General features: G+C 41.5%; 6 non-coding genes across 6 annotated transcripts; 2 read left to right on the top strand and 4 right to left on the bottom strand.

Annotated features, from left to right (window-relative positions):
* The first annotated feature begins 309 nt into the window (after positions 1–309).
* Positions 310–381, top strand: trnap-agg (transfer RNA proline (anticodon AGG)). The gene has a single exon. It is a non-coding gene; the product is annotated as a tRNA-Pro (tRNA).
* A 10,730-nt stretch (positions 382–11,111) lies between these two features.
* trnav-aac (transfer RNA valine (anticodon AAC)) lies at positions 11,112–11,184 on the bottom strand. Its single transcript has one exon. It is a non-coding gene; the product is annotated as a tRNA-Val (tRNA).
* A 1,146-nt stretch (positions 11,185–12,330) lies between these two features.
* Positions 12,331–12,403, bottom strand: trnav-aac (transfer RNA valine (anticodon AAC)). Its single transcript has one exon. It is a non-coding gene; the product is annotated as a tRNA-Val (tRNA).
* Positions 12,404–13,551: 1,148 nt separating this feature from the next.
* trnav-aac (transfer RNA valine (anticodon AAC)) lies at positions 13,552–13,624 on the bottom strand. Its single transcript has one exon. It is a non-coding gene; the product is annotated as a tRNA-Val (tRNA).
* A 256-nt stretch (positions 13,625–13,880) lies between these two features.
* Positions 13,881–13,953, bottom strand: trnav-cac (transfer RNA valine (anticodon CAC)). Its single transcript has one exon. It is a non-coding gene; the product is annotated as a tRNA-Val (tRNA).
* A 121-nt stretch (positions 13,954–14,074) lies between these two features.
* Positions 14,075–14,146, top strand: trnag-ucc (transfer RNA glycine (anticodon UCC)). The gene has a single exon. It is a non-coding gene; the product is annotated as a tRNA-Gly (tRNA).
* Positions 14,147–24,227: the final 10,081 nt, after the last annotated feature.

Raw genomic sequence — 24,227 nt, forward strand, 5'->3', positions numbered from 1 at the left:
GAGCTACAACAGCTAAAGACCACATCGGGTTTCATTCCTGTTCACCAAGAACAGAAATCTAAGACTACAGTAACAACCCTGTAAATGACATAATTTGGCCCAATGGCAAGAGCTGCTTACTTGGTTCACACTTAGCGTCTGGATTCCAAAAAGGTTTGAATCCCACAGGAGCCTCGCTTTATTGTTAACTTGACTTTGTGTAACCGAGTTCCTTTTACTCGGACCCCAGTCCATATGAGCAAGAAGGTCATACAGTTACAGAGTACAGTGAACCTTCATTGGCACACATCAAGGTAACAGGGATGACCTGGCTCGTTGGTCTAGGGGTATGATTCTCGCTTAGGGTGCGAGAGGTCCCGGGTTCAAATCCCGGACGAGCCCTGCTTTTACATGGAATAGAGTGGTTGGGATAAAACTAATGGAAACTTGCACTGCTGGCTTGGTTCTCGCTTGGAAGCTTGTTTCTCCAGAGGTCCAAGAAGGTTCAAATCCCACTGTAATTACCTCTGAAAATTAAAGCTCCAACCTGGAGCCTATCTCTGGAATACAGGGAGCGGGATGGAGAATGTCACACTTTGTGGAGACATGAACCTCTGAAATATTAATATAATAGAGTACAGAAAGACCTCAGAATATTGTCATTTTACTAACACCATTCATCATGATCACTGTTATATTCATGTGTCTGTGGCTTTCATTAGGTAAGTTATCATTGATCTTTTCAGAAAGGAGGGTAAAAGGTAAAACCCTATGCCACCACGTCTGTCTGCTAAAGTTGATGATAAAACTAAACAAGTGGATCTGATCATCTCCTCTGCTGCTTTTAATGTTTGATAATATACAATTAGAAGGTAATTTATTCATAATCACACTCTCTGGTATCACCCAGATGAGGATGGGTTCACATTTGAGTCTTCCTCATATCGTCTCACAGAGTTTTTTCTTGCCGCTGTTGCCTCAGAGTTGCTCATTAGGGGTAAAGTTAATTTTCAACTTTGTAATTTCTATTCTGAATTTCTGTATTTCTGTAAAGCTGCATTGAGACAATGTCCATTGTTAAAAGTGATATGAATGAAAATGAAGTGAACTGAATTTAATTACCTTTTGGGAACAGACACAGCAAATTTACTTATGAGAGATTGGATCCAGTTTACTCATGGATCCAGTTTCCTATGATTTTCCACAGCAAATTATCATAATTATTTATAAATGTACAAATAATTAAAAAAACACACAAACAGATAAAGGCTTATAGTATGGTATAGATGATGAATCTTAAAATACAACACAGCCATATTAATGACTCTACACTACAACAGCATCACTTCCTGGGTGTGTCCTTCTAGAGACGTGTAAAGTTCAGCACATACAGCACTATTATACAGAATCCTCACAGAGCTGTGTTCAGAAATGGATCAACTATACAACTTACTGTACATAGTGAGATACATACCACTGATTCTCACTCTAGTTACAGGTAATTTTCATCAGTTCATCAATTAATTAATGGAATTAACTAATATTCATAGAATTAATTCATTTATTTTTAATGTCAGTGTTTTTGGTGTTACACAAAAAACATTTTTAGAATTTTTCGATATTTGTATTATATTTTTATTAATCATTTTTCAATACAACAGGCAGTTCTGCTGATAAAATTTGGCCGAAGGACAAAGATGTCAACATTGTGGGGAAGTGACTTCCAAATGTCATCAAAATGCAGACAAAAGCCATAAATATCATTAAAATAAGTTCAGGTGCTCTAACTGGCAGACTGTTACAGATTTGCAGTTGCAGGTCACCATGTCAACATGACAGATGAAGAATATCAATATTGTATTTATACTACACACTTATACTGATCAATGCGTACTGTATCAGTGGCCGAGCAGAAGATACTGAATCAGAAGCAGTAGGTACTGATAAAGTCATTGAAAAGTAAGGAACAGGTGTGCAGCAGTGGGGCGGTAGGGTGCATACAACATTAACAAAAACACATGGGAACATAATTAAACCCTGCCAGACCGCCCTCTGGTGTCCTGACAGGGAACTGTCCAGCAGTCCATGACAGTAAAAGCAGTCAGTCTGCCTAAAGATGTCTAAAAACTGGTTATGCTGCATTTCTCATTCTATAAATGTCACTTTGTTCAGTTTAATTATGTCTGTGATGGACCTGTATTGCCAGAGAGAAGAGCTTACACACTCTGTACAGATGGCAGTAGATAAAGTTTTAAAATGTTTTACTGAACTAAACAGAAGATGGGAAATTTTGCCAACAGAACATAATTCCCAGGCTGTAACACAAACATGTTAATATGACTAATTACAATATGTATTTTCATGTGTATCATTACATGAATTCCACAATGGGTTCATTCACTGATCTTCCTAAATAAAGGCTCCAGAATCATGGACACACTAGGCATAAGGAGGGAATACACCAGTGGTGGGCCGTCAGTGCCAGCAAGGCCTTCTCTGCTGGCCTAAACAGCAGTGATCTGAATCACTGACTTGCATTTTAATATATTTAATATATTTTTCCATGAATGTGTATTAAATTATTCACAGTTGTCTATTCTCTAAACTTCATAGCTTTTCTCTTGGTTGCGCTGCTTCCAGTAGTGTATATTTATGATAAGAGTATTTATCCAATCATATTTCAGCCAGTGGCTGACATCATGTGTTGCCAGGGTGAAAGAAATCTGCCTTAAGGCCTTCAGAATCAATAGTGCAGGCGCCCATAGCTTAAAATAAATGGCAATGAAACTGTTAAATTAACCAATCAGATTTCGAGTTGGTGTCATTGGGTCCATCTAGCAGGCATACGATTATGTCAGCAATTTCCCGTCCTTTGATTGGATAATCAGAGAATATATACTTTTCTATTTAACGGTTGATTAGTATCTATTGCCGTGGCGTCATAATGATGGTATAGAGGTGGATTAATTCAGGAAGGACACCAGTGAAGGCCTAGGTGTGAAATGCACAGTCCGCCACTGGAATACACCATATCACAGGTGTGGAAAAAGTACTGAGATTGTACATGTACATGAAGCTTTGCACATTGTCACTATTTGTGTAAGTATTTTCATCTCTACTGAAACCAGTGCTACTTAATGAAAAGAAATTAATTTGTATTTAGTTAATGTTGACTATTTTCATGAAATGAACCAAGGTCCTGCCACTTAATATTGGCTTCCTTTCATTCCTTTCTGTTCTTTGGGCACATCCCCAAGAACACTGCTTGTTGATGTCTCCTTTCCAACAAAATGGAGTTAGTGAAATTATTACAATAGTCGTCAACTGAAAAGTTTAGCATGAGCCCATAGAACAGGAAGATGTACATTTGCAGGGTACAATGAAATTGCATCAGTGCACAACTTCCCTGTCCAGGGCAATCTGGCTCATTGGTCTAGAGTTATGATTCTCGCTATGGGTGTGAGAGATCCCAGATGAGCCCTTCCTATATTGTTAACATGTTACATGGAATAGACTGAGTGGGACAAAACTAATGGAAACTTGGAGTGCCGGCTGCTTGGTTCTCATTTGGAAGCTTGTTTCTCGAGAGGTCCAAGGAGGTGCAAATCCCATGGTGTATTTCACCAAATAACCTCTGAAAATCAAAGCTCCAACCTTGAGCCTATCCCAGGAATGCTGGGAGTAGGGTGGGTCCTTGGATTGAAGCCTCTTACAGGACACCATGCTAAAACACACATTCACACCTAGGGGCAATCTAGATAAATCAGCTATTGGCATGTCTTGTGGCCATGGAGAGAGCATCCAAAACTACACATAGTGAGTAATCTGTGGCTCAGAATCAAAGCAGGGATGCTGAAGATATGTCAAGGTGCTACTTATCTACTTGACTAACTAGCTGCTGTAGCTCACTAGTGTGTGTATTATTTTATGCAAATTATAACAAAATATAGATGATTCAGAACTTAGCCAACTGCTTGCTATCGGATTGTAGACGTAATCTGGTGACTTCACATGACTTCATCTCACAGCTAAACAGCACAGCAGGACCTTCATCAAACTGGACAAAAGAGACATGCTTTTACTTGGACCAAAGTCTGCAGTGAATTGTCGTATTGCATGCCTCTAAAATGTGCACATAATAAAAAATACCAGCATAAATGTATGCCAAAAATGATTCACTGTAAAAAAAAAAATTAGAACGTGTAGCAAGTAAGCAAAGGTTCACTAGTGAATTAAAATTAATCTGAATATATGATTGAATGCAGTTACTATACTACAGAAACAATATGGAAACAATTAGTAAAGAGGTTCTCATTCTAGTGAACTGCTTAATATTATCACTAAATTTATCAAAATTTAGCCTTAACAGACTTAAACAAGCAATAAAATATATTATGAACATTCACTGCTTGTTGTTTAAACAATGGATTTAGCATATATAATGCCAGAACTGACAAAATATTATTACTGAGTAAAAGTGGGTGGAGCTAGATGTGGTAAGATACAGTTTAGAAAGTTTCACAGAGATCCTGCCATTTATACCTACTGCAAGAGAGACACAACAGTCATGTTACTCTTCTTTATTTTCATAGTTGTTAAAAACATTGGTAAGACATTTATATTATACACAAACTTTAGGTGAATGCTGGAAATGAGCTGATACCTAAACATGATTAATTAATTTACACAATGAAAGTAGAAATGTTTATGTTGTTGTAATGTTTTATAGCAGGTGCTGTTGACAGCAGCATTACACCAGAACAAACCATCATATCTTCAAGTGAAGGCAGCAACATCACACTGACCTGCACATATGATGATTCAGCTTACTATCTCCACTGGTATCGACAAAAACCTCAATCAGAACCAGAGTTTCTGCTGCTAATTCCTAAATCCTCAGATAGTGTCACTAAAGCTGAACATGACCCAAGACTATCCACCAAAGTTCGTAAAAATGAGAAGAAAGTAGATCTGGAGATCTTTCCTGCTGCAGTATCAGACTCTGTACTGTACTACTGCACCATGGAGCCCACAGTGACACAAAACTCAAACAGACTGTACAAAAAGTCAAGCTGCATGTTTTTTTTCTCAGCAGGGGGAGATGTTTACCTGTTTCATTCAAATACACTTTTCTTTCTTAATTCTCAGACCTTGATGTTGATTTGCTTTGAATTTCAACAATGATCCTCATACATATGTTGGTAATGCTTATTGGTTGAACAATCAGAGAAGAAATCCTTTAAAAATAAATGTTAATCTTTAATCAAAAAAATGAATTTGTTATTCCCCTGATGTAATAAAAATGTAACACAAAGTTCAATAACAATATGTATTTAAATAATTTAGGATGCTGATTTTTAATTTAACACTGAACTAAATACTTCACTCTTCATTATTTGGCAGATTATAAAATAGCACTTGAAATCACAAGTTGTGGTTGAAATGGAAATGGTTGCTCCACTCCAGACTCTCACTGTGCTGCCACATGTTCACTCAGTCTCCACAGCACTAAGGGCAGTTCTCATAGCCAGTGGTGGCAGCTTTTAGCCCACTGACTTTAGCTAGCTTAGTAAATGACAGTGTAAAGTTCACATGTTAGAAATACCACAAAATGCTATACTATTACAGGTATAATGATAATAAATGCTAATTCTTTGATGAACAGTTATTTCTGTGTTTATTGTGCTTGAGATCTGACGTGTTCAACATATGTTTCTGTGCAGGTTTACTTTGGTCTTGAGTCTTGAATAATAAGAATGTCCACTAGTTTGATTTCCCAGTGTGTTTTTGACATTGATTGAATACTTCAGCACTTAATTGCTGTGGGTTTTGGGAATATGTCTGTTACCCTCTGAGACCCTGCATCTGCAGAACCTGTAAAAGAAAGCAAGATTGTTTAGGAAACTTCTAAGTGAGATTTTTGTTTCAGGCCCCAAGTCACAGATGATCCTAATTATATTTGATAATAAATCTGTACTACTGTTAATAATTAGGGGTGAATCAATACTAATTTGTGGACTGCAAAGTGTTTTTGATGATGCCTAATGTTTTCACAGTGGCTTTATTAAGCAGATGGCTTTATCAATTATATTAAAATCAAATGGGTCATGACAAAGTAAAATAGACAAAGACAGAAAAGAGGCTGGTTCGTTCATTACCTCAGTGAAATACCCTCCAAACTGTCCTATTTATAATCACAACAAACAAATAAGCACACAAACAATGCCCCAATGTGTGTATATTATTTTTTTCAACCACAATATATAGTAATTTAATGATGATTTAATGTTTATAGAATAGATTGATTGTTTTTATTATTAAAAATGATATGCTGTCAGTATTTGTTTACTATGTGCTTAGGACAGGTTCCTCATTCAAGGTTGACTAGATCTCATTCATTAGTGCACTGATTTTTTCTACTGTTTTGTCATAGAATCATTTTATGAAAGTATTTTGGTTTCAAATATTATCTTGTGATTAATAATCAAGCATTTAAGTAAATTCAAGGTCATATTGTGTGTTTACTCCCCTGATAGGACACAATGTAGGACTTTCTTTATGACCAATTCAGTAGAGTTGAGTTTTATGACTGCTTTCAACATCCTTGTGGGAAAAAAAAAAACAAGGCAATCTGTGGCAATCTCCATTAAAATATTCTTATTTTATTAATGAGAAAGAGAGATAGAGAGAGAGAGAGAGAGAGAGAGAGAGATAGAGAGAGAGAGCGATCCAAACTCATAATGTCAAAATATTGAGTATAGAACAGTTGTCATGAATATGCATAAATACAAGTAGGTGGAGCTAGAGGTGGAGATGTACATCAAATAGTAACACTGACATTCATTTCTAAAGCTAGAGGATTGAACTAAACACTCAGGAAAACAATGTTGTTCCTCTTCGTGGTGTTTTTCACTCTTGCTGATGTTGGTAAGTCATATACACTGCACACAAAATATTATTTTTACTAATTAAGAAGACACAATTTTCCATGTGAAATGTGTCATTTATGATTAAAATATCACAATATTGTTGTAATGTTTTTATAGCAGAAGCTGCTGACAATAACATTAAACCAGATCAAACCAATGTATTTTCAATGGAAGGCAGCAACATCTCACTGTCCTGCACATATACTGGATCAGTTGACAGACTCCACTGGTATCGACAAAAACCTGGATCAAGACCTGAGTTTCTGCTGCTAACTGATGAAAGTGGTAGTTATGTCACTGAGGCTCAACCACCTCATCCACGATTGTCCATAAAACCAGATAAAACGAGTAAGAAAGTGGATCTGATCATCTCCTCTGCTGCTGTATCAGACTCTGCTCTATACTACTGTGCTCTGAGGCCCACAGTGACAGGAAATCCAGCTGCACTGTACAAAAACTTTCACAAAGTTTTGTTATATTGAAAGAAGTTTTGCCAGTGCTTTAGAGAAAGTTACATGTCCTTTTGGGGGATTCTCTCTTTCTCTCTACTGATCAGGGTCATGGTTGATATGGAGTCTGTCCCACACATGAGGTAGGAAACACCCTGAATGGGATGTCAGTCCTTTGCAGAGCTCCATACACAAACCCTTTCACATACTTATTTACACATAGTGAATTTATTAGTAAATTTACTACTGTCATGTATTTTGGAGGTGATGCAAAACTGCACACAAACTGACAGTAACCTGAACTCATCATCAAACTGGGGACCCTGAAGCTGTGATGCAGCAACACTACCTGCTGTGTCACTGTGCTATCACACTGTTAAAATCCTTCTGCTTAAAGTGTGTTCTTGTAGTGTGGTGTTGTGTCATTGTTATAATAAAGAACAATTACTTATTTTAAGTATTATGTATTTTGACAGCCCAACTTTAACAAGCCATAAATATATTTCACCAAGCGATGTTTAAATCTTTTATTTACTTTATAATCCTGCATAGGCTGTTGTCACTGAACCTTTCATACTACACAATTGTAATTGCATGTGATAAGTTTATTGGTGTAATAGGGGTGTGTTCACTACATGCTCACTCACAGATAATGTTCACACACTACACTATCTTTTACCTGCTGATGTGTGTCTGACCTTTAAATCCCTTTTTTTCATGAAAATGTGTGTGTGTGTGTGTATGTGAGAGAGAGAGAGAGAGAGAGAGAGAGAGAAATTTTAAATTGCTAAATTATAAAACTATTTATTAGTGTGTTAAGGTTTTTCTCTTCAGTGAACACAAGATGGCGCAGTCACTTATCTTATTGTGGGTCTAGAACTAGAGCACCACACAACCTGCTCACATTCTCTGAGATGATGGAAGCTACTTTTCACAGTAAACAATTGTGACATAGAGTTTACTTGTTATTCTACTAAATAGTTTATTTATATTCTTCTTTATAATGGGCAGTTTAGCAGATTAAATTGGGCTGACCGATGAAGATGCCAACATTGTCAGAAAAGAAACAGACTCTGTTATTCTAAAATGTTCATACGAGTCAAGCAGTGATTACACTGAGCTTTACTCTTCTTTTCCTTTTACCAACTTAAGAGCCATGCTTTTCTCACAAGATGGAGATATTTACACTTTTACATTCACTTCATCATCAACCTGTATCATTAACCATCATTTAACCAAACAGCTAGTTTGTTGTGTAACTGGTTATTATTGCATGGAACCAGTGGACACTGTGGATCAGAAACCCAGTAAATGCTCTGTTCTGGACATTCTTGTACCATTAAAGTTAGAATATTAATGCTATATTTGATTTATTTGGATTATTTTAGAGGGAATCTGAAAAATACAACATCACTTCCTGGGTGTGTCCTTCTAGAGACGTGTAAAGTTCAGCACATACAGCACTATTATACAGAATCCTCACAGAGCTGTGTTCAGAAATGGATCAACTATACAACTTACTGTACATAGTGAGATACATACCACTGATTCTCACTCTAGTTACAGGTCATTTATTTTTCATCTGTTATAATAATTATTACAATGATATTTAATCTGTTTATAAATTATATTGATTAATTACCATTTGTATTAATCTAGTCATTTTTTTATTTTTTATTATATGATTTGCAAAAAATACTTCACTGATATATTTCTTTATGTTCTTCTTACACCAGGCAGTTTTGCAGATAAAATTGGACCAAAGGATGAAGATGCAAACATTGTCAGGAAAGAAACAGAGACTGTTATTCTGAAATGACTGATGGCTACATTGGCTAGATGGCTAAATTATTGTATTAAAACTATTTAATACACTAACATAAAAATGTGTATTTTTTTCCAAATTACATTTGTATCGCTCGATCCTCTCTCACTGCCTGAAATGGCTTTCTTGAAAATAACTTTATCAGACCTCTTAAAAGTCGACATGCCAATTCGAATCAATTATAATACTAAGACTTGAAACTCTCCTGAAACCTTTTTTTTTTTAAATGAATGTATTGACAGACTGAAACACCAACTGGTGTAATGATGTAACTTATGAAGAGTCACTGAGAACATCAGTAAATGAATTTAAGCGAATCTTTTTGGCGAACAGAATCAAAAGATCCCACAATTCCTCTTCTTATAATAAAGGATTTATCAATACACAGACATTTTAAAACATTTCATTTTTATAACTTTGAATTTGTCTTTTATTCTGCTGAATAAACTACTACATAGAAGCAGAAACTGCAGTAAAATAAAGCAAACCAAAACCTGATTCGGAAATAAACTAGGCTAGGCTATGCTAAGCTAGTTTAGGCTAGGCTAGGCTAGGTTAGGCTAGGCAAACAAACGTGCGTCAAACAGAAGCTAGGCAATTACAAGGTACAGCAAAGGCGCTTAACTCGGGAAGCTAATTCCTGTGTCACTACTCACATAACACTAAACAGGTGAACCAACTGAACAGGGGAAATAAACATAGAACCAAAATAGAGTTCAACTCTAATGTTCAGTGCTGCCCTCTGGTGGTCTAGCAAGGAAATATCCATGATATATATGTGTGTGTGTGTGTGTGAAATGTGTGAGGTGGTATTATTCCCACATGAATTTATAAAACTCACAGCATAGTTAAGGTTAGCTCTTTATTAGTTTGAGATTAGTACATGCATTAGTTCAGAATCAACATGTACTGGAGTACAAGGTTATGGGATGATTGATTTTTGGGACGGTGATTTTTTTAAGCAGAATAATGATATTAATAAGAAATCAAATGAGATTGATTAAAAAATAATAGACACAAGAAAGAAAAGAGGCTGGTTTGTTCCTCACCTCAGTGAAATACTCCACAAAATGTTTGTAATCCTATTTAACAAACAGGCTTCAAAATAAACAAAAACAACCCTAAATGTCCCAAAGTAGATGCACTATTTATAATCCACACAACAAAGTATTTTCTAATTCAATTATTGATTAATGTTATGAAATGGAATAAATATTTCTCCTTATTAAAAATCTTTCATTCTGTTATTGTTTGTTTACTGCATGTTCAGGACAGGTTCCAAATGAATGTAAAGCCAGGATGTTTCAATAAGAATCAACACTAACATCACTGACACTGTCATGTGATGCTTTGGGGTGGAGCTTCATGAACCTTTATGATGTTAACATATCAGAGTAAAGAAAGAATATTTTCAATCAGCTGAGACCAGTCATCATGTTCACTGTTATATTCATGTATCTGTGGCTTTCACTGGGTGAGTAAACATTTTTATTATTGCAAAATACAATATTCTTAGATATGAATGAACACATGTTTTTTAAAAAGTAGCAAATTGTGAGTATGTCACCTTCAGGGTCCTGATTAGGACAAGTGGGCTCTTACTGGAGCAAAGCTCAAGGCTTGTTTCTGCCCGGTCTCGAAAGTTTAAACGGAACAGCAATGTCCACCAGTTGCATTTGACAGGCTTTGGCCAGAGTTCTTTGGTGAGAGCTCTTTCCGATTTCCAATTGTGGTGTAAGTGATGGCTTGCGGCCTGCAGCAAAAGCCCCTACGCGCTGCTTGATTTGAAGTAGACACTTGTTCATTTTCTATGCACTAAAGCGCATTTCAAACTAGGCATCACATTGTGGAGAAACTGCTCCAGTCGCCTTCAGGGTGCCGATTAGGACGAGTGGACGCATATTGAAGCAAAGCTCAAAAGCCTTGGGTTGTTTCTGCCCGGTTTCGAACCGGGGGCCTTTCGCGGGTTAGGAGAACGTGATAACCACTACACTACAGAAACTACAAAGAAGCTGTTCGGGCTCTCATCTTCAAAATAAATCAATTAAACCAAAAAAGAAAACAGAAAAAAAAAGACAATATCAAGACCTTTGTTCGCCAGTGCAAATGAGCAGAAAACGTGAAAACAGTCACGCTACAGAAACTATGTTGGAGTGGGGCCGGACCTCAGTTTCAGCTTGTTCCCAAAGGCACGGGTACCACAGAGCGCAAAACTCGAGTCTTATTCGACGCAAAGCACAAGCCCCTGACCACCAAAAGATGTTTCTGCCCGGTTTCGGCCCGGGGAACTTTCGCGTGTGAGGCAAACGTGATAACCACTAAACTACAGAAACAGAAGCGAAGGAAAGCGTTTCCTTTCGGCGGGGGAACCGCAAAGTAAGTAAATAAATAAATAATCGATCAATGCAAAGGCTTAAGCGTTCCTTCAACCGAGTAATGAGTGCACGGCCCCAGGCGTTGGTTCGATTCCCGGCCAACACACGACCTTTAAGCCGCATGTTGGAGCGTGGCAAATGTACGAGGACCGCCCTTGAAAAGGCAAACGGAACAGAAAAGTCCGCCAGCTGCGTTTAGCAGGCTTTGGCAAGAGTGTGACGAAGGCTTCTCTGCTTGTGAGAGGTCTTTCCACAAGTGATTTCCACTTGTGTTCTAAGTGGTTGCTTGCTGCCTGAGGCCAAAAAAAAAAAGCCCTACTTGTTGCTCGACTCGAACAAGCAAACACTTGTTCATGCACTAAAGCCCATTTGAAGCTAGGCACCACATAGTGGAGAAACTGCTCTAGTCACCTTCAGGGTCCTGATTAGGACAAGTGGGCTCTTACTGGAGCAAAGCTCAAGGCTTGTTTCTGCCCGTTCTCGAAAGTCAAAACGGAACGGCAAAGTGCACCAGTTGCATTTGACAGGCTTTGGCCAGAGTTCTTTGGTGAGAGCTCTTTCTGATTTCCAATTGCGGTGTAAGTGATGGTTTGTGGCCTGCAGCAAAAGCCCCTAAGCCCTGCTTGATTTGAAGTATACACTTGTTCATTTTCTATGCACTAAAGCGCATTTCAAACTAGGCATCACATTGTGGAGAAACTGCTCCAGTCGCCTTCAGGGTGCCGATTAGGACGAGTGGACGCATACTGAAGCAAAGCTCAAAAGCCTTGGGTTGTTTCTGCCCGGTTTCGAACCGGGGGCCTTTCGCGGGTTAGGCGAACGTGATTACCACTACACTACAGAAACTACAAAAAAAAGCTGTTCGGGCTCTCATCTTCAAAATAAATCAATTAAACCAAAAAAGAAAACAGAAAAAAAAAGACAATATCAAGACCTTTGTTCGCCAGTGCAAATGAGCAGAAAACGTGAAAACAGTCACGCTACAGAAACTATGTTGGAGTGGGGCCGGACCTCAGTTTCAGCTTGTTCCCAAAGGCACGGGTACCACAGAGCGCAAAACTCGAGTCTTATTCGACGCAAAGCACAAGCCCCTGACCACCAAAAGATGTTTCTGCCCGGTTTCGGCCCGGGGAACTTTCGCGTGTGAGGCAAACGTGATAACCACTAAACTACAGAAACAGAAGCGAAGGAAAGCGTTTCCTTTCGGCGGGGGAACCGCAAAGTAAGTAAATAAATAAATAATCGATCAATGCAAAGGCTTAAGCGTTCCTTCAACCGAGTAATGAGTGCACGGCCCCAGGCGTTGGTTCGATTCCCGGCCAACACACGACCTTTAAGCCGCATGTTGGAGCGTGGCAAATGTACGAGGACCGCCCTTGAAAAGGCAAACGGAACAGAAAAGTCCGCCAGCTGCGTTTAGCAGGCTTTGGCAAGAGTGTGACGAAGGCTTCTCTGCTTGTGAGAGGTCTTTCCACAAGTGATTTCCACTTGTGTTCTAAGTGGTTGCTTGCTGCCTGAGGCCAAAAAAAAAAAGCCCTACTTGTTGCTCGACTCGAACAAGCAAACACTTGTTCATGCACTAAAGCCCATTTGAAGCTAGGCACCACATAGTGGAGAAACTGCTCTAGTCACCTTCAGGGTCCTGATTAGGACAAGTGGGCTCTTACTGGAGCAAAGCTCAAGGCTTGTTTCTGCCCGTTCTCGAAAGTCAAAACGGAACGGCAAAGTGCACCAGTTGCATTTGACAGGCTTTGGCCAGAGTTCTTTGGTGAGAGCTCTTTCTGATTTCCAATTGCGGTGTAAGTGATGGTTTGCGGCCTGCAGCAAAAGCCCCTAAGCCCTGCTTGATTTGAAGTATACACTTGTTCATTTTCTATGCACTAAAGCGCATTTCAAACTAGGCATCACATTGTGGAGAAACTGCTCCAGTCGCCTTCAGGGTGCCGATTAGGACGAGTGGACGCATACTGAAGCAAAGCTCAAAAGCCTTGGGTTGTTTCTGCCCGGTTTCGAACCGGGGGCCTTTCGCGTGTTAGGCGAACGTGATTACCACTACACTACAGAAACTACAAAAAAAAGCTGTTCGGGCTCTCATCTTCAAAATAAATCAATTAAACCAAAATAGAAAACAAAAAAAAGACAATATCAAGACTTTTGTTCGCCAGCGCAAATGAGCAGAAAACGTGAAAACAGTCACGCTACAGAAACTATGTGGGAGTGGGGCCGGATCTCAGTTTCTGCTTGTTCCCAAGGCACGGGTGCTACAGAGCGCAATACTCGAGTCTTATTCGACGCAAAGCACAAGCCCCTGACCACCAAAAGATGTTTCTGCCCGGTTTCGAACCGGGGACCTTTCGCGTGTGAGGCGAATGTGATAACCACTACACTACAGAAACAGAAGCGAAGGAAAGTGTTTCCATTCGGCAGGGGAACCGCAAAGTAAGTAAATAAATAAATAATCGATCAACGCAAAGGCTTAAGCGTTCCTTCAACCGAGTAATGAGCGAGCAGCCTCAGGCGTTGGTGGTATAGTGGTGAGCATAGCTGCCTTCCAAGCAGTTGACCCGGGTTCGATTCCCGGCCAACGCACGACCTTTAAGCCGCATGTTGGAGCATGGCAAATGTACGAGGGCCGCCCTTGAAAAGGCAAACGGAACAGGAAAGTCCGCCAGCTGTGTTTAGCAGGCTTTGGCAAGAGTGTGACGAAGGCTTCTCTGCTTGTGAGAGGTCTTTCCACAAGTGATTTCCACTTGTGTTCTAAGTGGTTGCTTGCTGCCTGAGGCCAAAAAAAAACAGCCTTACTTGTTGCTCGACTCGAACAAGCAAACACTTGTTCATGCACTAAAGCCCATTTGAAGCTAGGCACCACATAGTGGAGAAACTGCTCTAGTCACCTTCAGGGTCCTGATTAGGACAAGTGGGCTCTTACTGGAGCAAAGCTCAAGGCTTGTTTCTGCCCGGTCTCGAAAGTCAAAACGGAACGGCAAAGTCCACCAGTTGCATTTGACAGGCTTTGGCCAGAGTTCTTTGGTGAGAGCTCTTTCCGATTTCCAATTGCGGTGTAAGTGATGGCTTGCGGCCTGCAGCAAAAGCCCCTAACCGCTGCTTGATTTGAAGTATACACTTGTTCATTTTCTATGCACTAAAGCGCATTTCAAACTAGGCATCACATTGTGGAGAAACTGCTCCAGTCACCTTCAGGGTGCCGATTAGGATGCGTGGACACATACTGAAGCAAAGCTCAAAAGCCTTGGGTTGTTTCTGCCCGGTTTCGAACCGGGGGCCTTTCGCGTGTTAGGCGAACGTGAAAATATACAGAAGCAGCTCGGGCTCTCATCTTCAAAATAAATCAATTATTACAGCTGGCATTATTGATATTAGAGAAATACGCTGACCAGCTGCTGTTCAGAGCAGTTCTGTATCTAAGCAGGTGTTCAGTGTAATCTATAGAGTGTACAGATTTGCTGGGTTTCCTTTATAATTGCTAAAATGGTCACTCTGACATCTCTTGGTGGGGACATGTTTTTTAAAATGGCAAGGTTTAAGCTAGGTAGAACCTAGGGAAAGTTTTGTAGACTCAAGAATATAAATAGCATAAATAGAGGAAAAGAAAGATATGTTTCTTGATGAACACAAGATGGCGAACTTGGTTATCTTATGGTCTGACAAGTACAAGAGCACCTTCTGTAATATAGGCTCTGCCTGTTCTTCTATCATTCATACTGCACAAATATTTAACCCTTGCCATTGTTAATCTCAGGAGCTAAACTAATTTCAGACATATAAAACAACTGTTCACTTTAGACTAAAGTGTTTTTTTCTGATTCAACATTAAAGTCCATGGAGAAAAAAGGGGGATTTGTTCATCTACTCTGCAACTGTATCAGACTCTGCACTATGCTACTCTGCTCTAACCCTAACCCACAGTGACAGGAAATCCAGCTGCACTGTACAAAAATTTTGACAGTTCTGTTATATTGAAAGTTTTACTGAATTGAAGATACATGTTTTAAGGTTTTTCTTCTTGATAAAAAACCTGAACAGGCTGTGCTGGTTCAGCACCATCAATGTTTTGGATAGCAGAGGAGCACATGGCTGCGGTGTGGAGCGAGTGAAGCATGGCAAAGCTGTTGGAGACCGAAGAAGACATCCCTAAGCCATTGCACTCGTCACTGCTCCACCGTACCTGGACCCCTTTCAGCCCCTTTCAGCCATCAACCAAGGCTGTGTAACCATGTTTTCCCTATTTTGCTCCTTTTTCTATTTTCACTGAATTTTGTACTCAAAGATTCTTTTTTTCCCTATGTGCACCAAATAAATACACTGTGAATTTTAACCTTCGCTGTCTCATGTATGTCTGTTAAGCCCTCACTGCCTGAGTAGTGTGGGAGATAATTTTGTAAATGAGGATATATGTATGCGGTGTGTGTTTGATGTAGTGTGAAATAATCGGGGGACAGCAGGAGTGAGTTCTCAGGTAAGGTTTACTCGTTAGGTCGTTTGAGCTTAAGAACAATATAAGGTTTAACACGGCATGTTGGCCTGTCATGGGCCTTGCACACAGGCTGCAAGGGCTTTGAAGAACAAATAGTTGTATGAATGATGTCAGTCTGGCAGGCCTTCTCTGCGGTACCAGGCTTTCCAAACTTGGACCAATCAATGGCAGAGATGCACCCTAGATTATTATGGTCAATCTTCGCTCCACTGGTACCTGGAGCGGCAGTGATCTCATCATGAAGTAAACGCAGCGCGTGCTGGATGGCAATGGTGGTACCAGGCGAAATATCTAGAGTACATACGTAGAAGACAGTGGATAAATCAGAAAAGCCGTGAAGTGTAGAGTGTAATAAAAGAAGGGTGTTGGCCCCTGAAGGACTGAGAACTTACCCATGCTGTCTCCTGAAGAAGAATGAGGTGTTGGCAAGAGTGAGGCCGAAGACAATCCCACTGGTGGGGGCGGAAACACCCAATTTTTAATATAATGATGTAGGGAAGTTTTAATTATAATGGTATTTGAAAAGTTGTAAGTTCAAAGATAATGGTGTAAAAAAGAGTCTAAAAAGTCTAAAAAAGAAAGATGGGTGGGATTGTCTAGGCAAAGAACCAGTGACGCGTTGCATTGGGAAGATAAGGGAAATGTATATAAAGGCTGTAGTTGGAGTTCCCCGAAGAGAGGTTGTTGGGACGTTCATGCGTGAGCATCTCAATTCTTGTGTCAGCGCTGATTACAAAATAAAATCTCTTATCTGCATTCATCTAGTCTGCTTGATTGGCTTATTTAGTTTTGAGGCCTTACTAACTATGAGTCTCACTTAGACTGAGCTGTCGGGTCAGTGTGGAGCTGGAGTCAGATTTTAGTAGTGAGTACAGTAGAATTTTTTGTTCCACATTGTTTTGGTGACCCCGACGTGATTTCAAAGAAAACGAGAGAACAGCAGAGCCCCAGACCTGGGACCTGAGGCTGCGGCCGCCGCCCACGGACCAGACACGGGATCCAACTAGGACAGAGGTAAGGCAGAAGCCTGTTTAACCGAATTTCTGCATTAGTTGTGTGTGGTCTGGGGAGGCGGAGGCGCTCGGCCCAGGGTCGGATCAGCTCTGCTCCAACCTGTTGAGGCAGAGAGGCAGAGTGAGTGTAAGTTAAAACCGCATAGAGTGACATGATAAATTGCATGTTTTGTATTGAAAAGACTAGATGATGTCAAATGTATGAATGTGTAAAGGCCTGTATGATCGAAAGTCCTGGTGGGTTCCAGGTGGTATGAGAGAAATTCCTGTGAAAAAGACCTTATTTTTACGCAAACGGGGCGTTTAGTAGCAGAATAGTAAGTTCTGTGAATGTGAACACCGTCACTGGAAAAAGAAAAATAAGTGTCAAGTAGCAGGTGATAAAAGAGAAGAGTAAAATTCCTGGATCCGGGTGGTAGTGAAAGGAAAATAAGAGAAGAAAAGAGAAATATAGTGAAAAATCCCGGATCTAGGTGTAAGAGAAATAAGAGATAAAGAGAATATAAAGAGAAAAAGCGCTGAATAGAAAAGTCCTGGATCCAGGTGGTAGAAAATAAAGAAAAGATTAAGAAATAAGGACAGGCCTGCTGTCGGCCTTTGTCTGTTGTCTGTCCTGATTGTATTGAATGCATTGTGTGGGTGTGTTGAGTGCGAGGGGCTGTGTGAGTGTGAGTGCATGAGGAAAATAAATGGTGATTGGATGTGCGCACTGTAAATAGCACTGTATTAACCTTTTGTCTACTAACACTATTACTGTGAGAGTATAGGAAAACCAGTGTGTACATGCACGCACATTGATATGGACTGTGATATATGAAACAGGTGGGGATGATAGGGCTGAAGTTGAAAAGGAACTGCAACAGAGTGGGAAAATAAGGCAGAAGTCTTTGTGAGAGTAAAGGAATCACCGTGCATGGATGTAATCATACTAAGGTTTGATATATATGTTTTAGAGGTGCATTACGTGAGAAGTGAAGGGAAAGTAAGGGTAGTGATGGTGTGGACCAGAATAGCCTTTAGAATAAATCTTATAGTGAAGCGGGCGTCCACATACCGTAAGTGAGGACCTAGTGCCAAGTGTGAGCTGATGTTTCATCTCAATTTGTTGTGCACTCATTGAATTGGATGAATACGTGTATCTGTCGCTCGTATAATTGTTCCACCCTCTACTGACGTGAAAGTGTGGTTTGACATCCATGGGGTGCATGTGAAGATGTAGCACATCGAAGGACACTATTGATCCTGAATGGTGGAAGTGTTTGTATCCGCCTACACGGGACGACACCGTGTGAGTGCTTACTTTACCGTTCTGGAGGAACTAAGTGAGGAAGTTCCCAATATCATCACAGAAAGAGCAAAAACTCGCGGATTAGAGCTAAGTCTTAGCAGTCCACTACCATTCAAGCGAATTGGCTATAGGTTTCCAAATAGGTTTGAAAGGGAGTTCGCGGAGGCAGCAGTAGAGTTGTTGAGAAAGGAAGCTGGGAAACTCATGGTTAGGGTCAATTTAATGTGGCCTATGACCCCAAGAGGTCCTCAATACACGGAAGTTTGGATTAGCATGTGGAAGTTGGGGCAGGATCGTACGTTGTGGAAGTGTTTCATTGCAGGAAGTTTAACAGTAGACCCTCAGGTGATGATGAGGAATTAAAAAGAGCAAGGGTGTGTGTGTGTGTGTGGAAAAAGATTGAGTGCTTTCTGGAGTGGTGGAGAGGTGTGTGTGTGTGTGCGGGGGCATTGTGCCAAGAAAGAGTGAGTAAGAGCAGAGACATCCCCCTAGAAGGAGGAATTTCATACAGAATAAGTGAGGGAAAAGAGTTGTACATATGAATAGGCTGAGGAGTTCAACGGCTAGAGACACGGTTTGTGGACCTGGGACGAAATCAAAAGTGGCTGAAAGCAGGCTTAGCGAGGGAGGGATATTGTGCAATCAGCAGAAGAGAATACTCAGGAAAAATCCACCTAAAACTTGGGTCTGCATTCTATTGGGCCACTCAGTGAATTGTAAAAAGTTTGACCCAGATAATACAACATTACCCTTATTGAAGTATTGAGCTATTATATTGACACCATATACTGCATGCGCACTACTGTTTTCTTCAGCTGTATGGCCTTTCACCAAGACTTGGAGATAGAAACAAGGGGAATACGCACACACTTTTGGGATGAGTGGACATATAAAGATAGAGAAGGAGTAGAGCACTGGCAGCCAGAAGATTTGATTAGAGATAAATTGTGGGCCCTGACAAAGTTTGACGGACTGTACACCTTACAAAGAACGTTCCCTGACTTAGACTGGTACGAAGCCTTGAGGAAGATTTGGCGCCCCAAGTTGTTGAGTCCTATATTGAGAGCACTAGTTGACGCTCCTGAGCCCAGCAGTGTAGCCATCCCAATATTTGATTTCATCAGTGACCCATATAAAGAGGACGACGAACCCCTGGCAGAGTTATTCCAGCCCAGACCAGGCCAGTACAACTATTGTTCGGGATTGACAGCAACTGTGACAGTAGAACCGCGACTTGTACATTGGGAAAGAGGTTTTGCAATGTCAGTGCTGATTGATAAGATCAATGCGCTCGGTGAGAAGATAAGAAAGAATCCAGTAAGGCCGAGCTTGACAGTGAAACGAATCAGCGTCGCACTGACGTGGTCAGAAGGCAACAGGAATCCAGGAGAGAGAAGTAGCGCATACAGGGCACAACAGGGGTGCATCATGAGTGAAGGGAGAAGACAGCCTACACCAGTTGACATTATAATAGCGCAACACAAACCTGACGAGAAGTATGTCAGGAAGTGTATGAGAAAATGGCATGACAGGACTCAGGGGACATGGCAGTGGCCGGTGGAAGGAACATTTGATGAAAAGGCCTGCTCAGAAGTGAGAGAAATGCTGAGACACTGGAAGCCAAGCAAAGATGATGATAAATCCAGAGGAAAGAAGTATAGGCGATTAGAGATTCTGGAATGGTTCATGAGAGAAGGAAAGAAGGTCAGAGAAGTGGAAGAAGCGGTGAAGCGAGCGATAAAGAAGGAAGAAGAGCGGAGTAGAGAGGAGAAAGAAATAGAAAGACCACCGCCAATCTACTGTCCACCACCTAACTACAACGAGCCAATGGTGGGCAGGGAACAAGTGGGAGTGTATCCAACCTTAACGGACTGCTATGCCCACTGGACAGGATGGGAAGACGTGGAGATATCAGTTGAAAACCCAATTACAGGAAAAATTAGAAGGAGCAAAGAAACGGGGAAATCACAGTGAAAATGAGGAAGAAGGGGAGGCAGAGGAGATACTGCAAAGAGCAAAGAAAGAGAGTGAAGAGTATTTGCAAAAGGGAAAAGAGTTCACACACTCAACACCAGTGGGGGACAGTGCCGAGAGATATATCTCAACGTGTGCGAGTGGGCCTACAGCGCCCCCCACGCTCCCGGAAGAATGGGAAAGAGATGAACCAATGAGTGAGGAACAGGGTGCGTATAATCAATCCCGAACAGAAAAGACAACAGGGCCAGAGGAAAAACAACCATGTGCTGAATACTGGCGAGAAGATCCAGAGAGACAGGTTAGAGGAGTGCTGTACATAGAGCCAAGGGAAGATGCAATAAAGAGACAGAGGGACACCAGAGAGCAGAAGGTGAGGGATAGTGTTCCTAATCTCGCGCAGCAGCTGGAAGATTTAGAAGAGCGCTTACAAAATTCAGTTACAGCGTTGGAGGAGCAGCTGGAACGGGAGCGCACGCGACCAAGAACCTTAAGGGACAAGAAGTCATTAAAAGCACCACAGAGATATGGGTTTGATGACGAGGAAGAGGTTCGAATGAATCCCCTGGTGACAAAAGGAAGAGATGTGCAATATGTTCCATGGACATTTATGGATATGGTAGGATTAAGCTCACAGCTACCGGAGATGTGTAATGGAGGGCAGAGGTGGATTACAAAGTTTGAAGAAAAGACAGCAGGACATACCTTGTCGATAGGAGATGTGAAAGCCATATTAGCCCAAACAATAGGGAAAGCAAAGACAGCTGAAATACTGGATGAAGCTGGACTAAAAGGAGCAATGGATCTACCAGGCTGGGATGCTATAGCACTGGGGACATGGAGAAATAGGTTGTGGAATGAAATAAGGAAAACCTACCCCACGAAAATGGACCCAGGACAACTGGAACACATGATTCTGAAGGAAGAAGAAAATGTAGTAAAATTCATTCATGATTATCAGAATAAATGGAAGGAAGAGACAGGTGGAACATGGGACGAGACAGACACAAGTAAAGGACTGTTTAAATTAATGCTGAAGAAATGTCTACCAGAACCAGTCCAAATCTCGTTGGATGAGGTGGTCGGTCTAAACTCCATGCCTTGGGATACCTACAAAGCACATGTGATACATTATGTGGAACAATACAGAAAGAAACAAAAGGACGAGAAAACAGCCTCAGAGGCCCTACTGACACAGCTATATAAAACACAGCTTGGCGAGTTGACAAGAGCTAGACAGAACGAAAAGGAGAGAGAAAAAGCAGGAAAAATACAAGCCGCAGTGGTTATCCCAGCAGGCCAAGAACCAGTACAGAATAACCAAATGCTGCCGCAACAAGGACAAACACCGCAGCAACCGCAAATGATGCCACAACCGCAGGTGGCAGCACCAAATTCACAGCATCCACAAAATAGCCAGGTGTACCCAATGACTCAACCCATTAATGTCCACATTGGCGGTGCACAAGGAAGATTTAGAGGACGCCCAATGAGAGGTCGGTGGCAAGGGAGAAGGCAGCCGTGGGAACGATTTGGATCACCACCGCAGGGATATGCGCCGCAGAGCCCTGTAGGGCCCCAAGGACTGAGTTATGCGCAGGCACCCCCCAATCCTCAGTACCAACAGCCTCAACAACCACTAGAGTGCTGGGGCTGCGGAGGGACTGGACACATGAGAAGAGACTGCCCACATATGTATCAGCCCCAGATAGGCCCGGGACTGGGGCCCGCACCAAATTGGAGTTGAAACGGCCCTGAGAAGCCAGAGGGGGAGAATATGCAGTATGCCACTACACTGCATCCGCAACAGGAACCAACTGTCATGGTAACACTCAATAATGAGCGCCCTTTTCCATTCATGATCGAAATGGGTGCCACATATTCATGTATAGGGCGCGAAGGCTCGAATCTCCCTCTAGCTCGGAAGACCATCAAAACAACAGGCTTCTCAGGGATCTCACAGATCTTACATTTCACAGAGCCTCAGATACTAACATTAGAAGACACCACCATTGTGGCACCACTTTTGTATTCACCCTCCACACCAGTCAATTTATTGGGACGAGATCTTTTGTGTAAATTTAAGGCTAGAATTCAGTGCAGCCCTACAGGCCTCTGGGTAACATTCCCAGACAGAACCACAGCAGAACAATATCTCATGGCTGGGACGCAGGCAGACACAGAGTGTAGCACAGTGTATTGGCTACAGAACGACAATCCCTCATTATCAGAGTTGCAGGCCAGCTATTTACAGTGGAAGCCATGGATACAGGCTATGCGGCCGGATTACACTGAACCTAAGAGCCCGTTGCACTGTACTATGTGTTTTGACCCTGACAGCACCAATGAAGAATATGCAACACTATGGTCAGACATGTTGGAAGGAAAACTGTTTGATGTGGTGACAACAGACATCTTCGTGGGCCCTCAAGGAGTGGCAGCGGCAGTTCAGTTACCCAATAACTTAAAGAGCTGGTACCAGATTACAAACTCAATACCACACATCACACTGATGGTAGCAGGGGGATATGAATCGAAAGACCTGGGACCAATGCTCAAAGAAACTAGCCAGGTGCTGGAATGGAAGCCAACCATCAATCAGTACATGCACACCTCACCGGATGGAAAATTTATGCGCATTTCTCAAAAAGGCACAGACACTTTAAGAGCCACATAAACCTTGATAGAAAAGAAAATGTCGCCTATCTATCAGTTACCACTTTCAGACGACAAAGACATTGCACCAGATAAACAATCGGATACAGAAACTGAAGGGCTGTTAGCCACCATCCCAAGTGTGCTCTGGACTCAGCACTCTACAGACGTAGGACTCATAAAGTCAGCAGGACAGGTTTTGATAAAACTTAAACCTAATGTCAGGTACCCGTATCAGAAACAATATCCACTAACACCACAAGCTCAGGCAGGGATAGGGCCTACACTCGAGGGGTTATTGGAGGCAGGGGTTTTAATACCAACACATAGCCGCTGCAACACTCCAATATTCCCAGTTAGAAAACCAAACTCAGATAAGTGGCGACTTGTGCATGATTTACGTGCTATTAACCATATAGTTGAGGCAGAAGCGCCCATAGTCCCAGATCCACATACGTTACTCTCCAACATCCCAGGCAATACTAAATGGTACACGGTTATTGATTTGTGTTCAGCATTTTTCAGTATTCCACTGCATCCAGATTCACAACATTTGTTTGCGTTCACGTATAACGGCCAACAGTACACATACACGAGATTGCCCCAGGGCTATTGTGAAAGCCCATCAATTTTCAATCGAATTGTGGCTAGGGATCTAGCTTCATTGGATATTGATAGTCTTCTCCTGACATATGTTGATGACATCTTGATTTGTAGCCCAACTAAAGAACAGTGCCAGGCAGACTCCCTAAAAGTATTGAGACTCTTAGCAGAAAACGGACACAAGGTGAGCAAGGAAAAGTTACAGTTCTGCAAACAGGAAGTAGAGTATCTAGGAAGAGTTTTGCATGGCACTAGTCGTAAGCTGTCGCCTACGCATCTAGAGGCGGTCCGTAAAGCCCCGAAACCGCAAATGGTTGGGCAGATGTTGTCTTTCTTGGGTATGGTGGGTTATAGCAGACAGTGGATAGTAGATTTTGCATTGAAGGTAGCTCCACTACGTGCGTTGATAAAAGCAGCTGATCAAAAGAAAGCTGCATTGGTTTGGACGACGGAGGCCGTTGCAGCTTTCGAAATGCTGAAGGAGGATCTTTGTACAGCACCAGCGCTAGCGAGTCCTGATTACGGTAAGCCATTCTTCCTGTATGTATCAGAGAAACGAGGCTTCGCTAATGCCGTGTTAACTCAGCAACAGGGACCAGGCAAGCAGCCTGTTGCTTACTTTAGCTGCAGGCTAGACAACAT

The sequence above is a fragment of the Hemibagrus wyckioides genome, unplaced genomic scaffold (assembly GCF_019097595.1).
Source record: "Hemibagrus wyckioides isolate EC202008001 unplaced genomic scaffold, SWU_Hwy_1.0 Contig4, whole genome shotgun sequence".
Classification (NCBI taxonomy): domain Eukaryota; kingdom Metazoa; phylum Chordata; class Actinopteri; order Siluriformes; family Bagridae; genus Hemibagrus; species Hemibagrus wyckioides.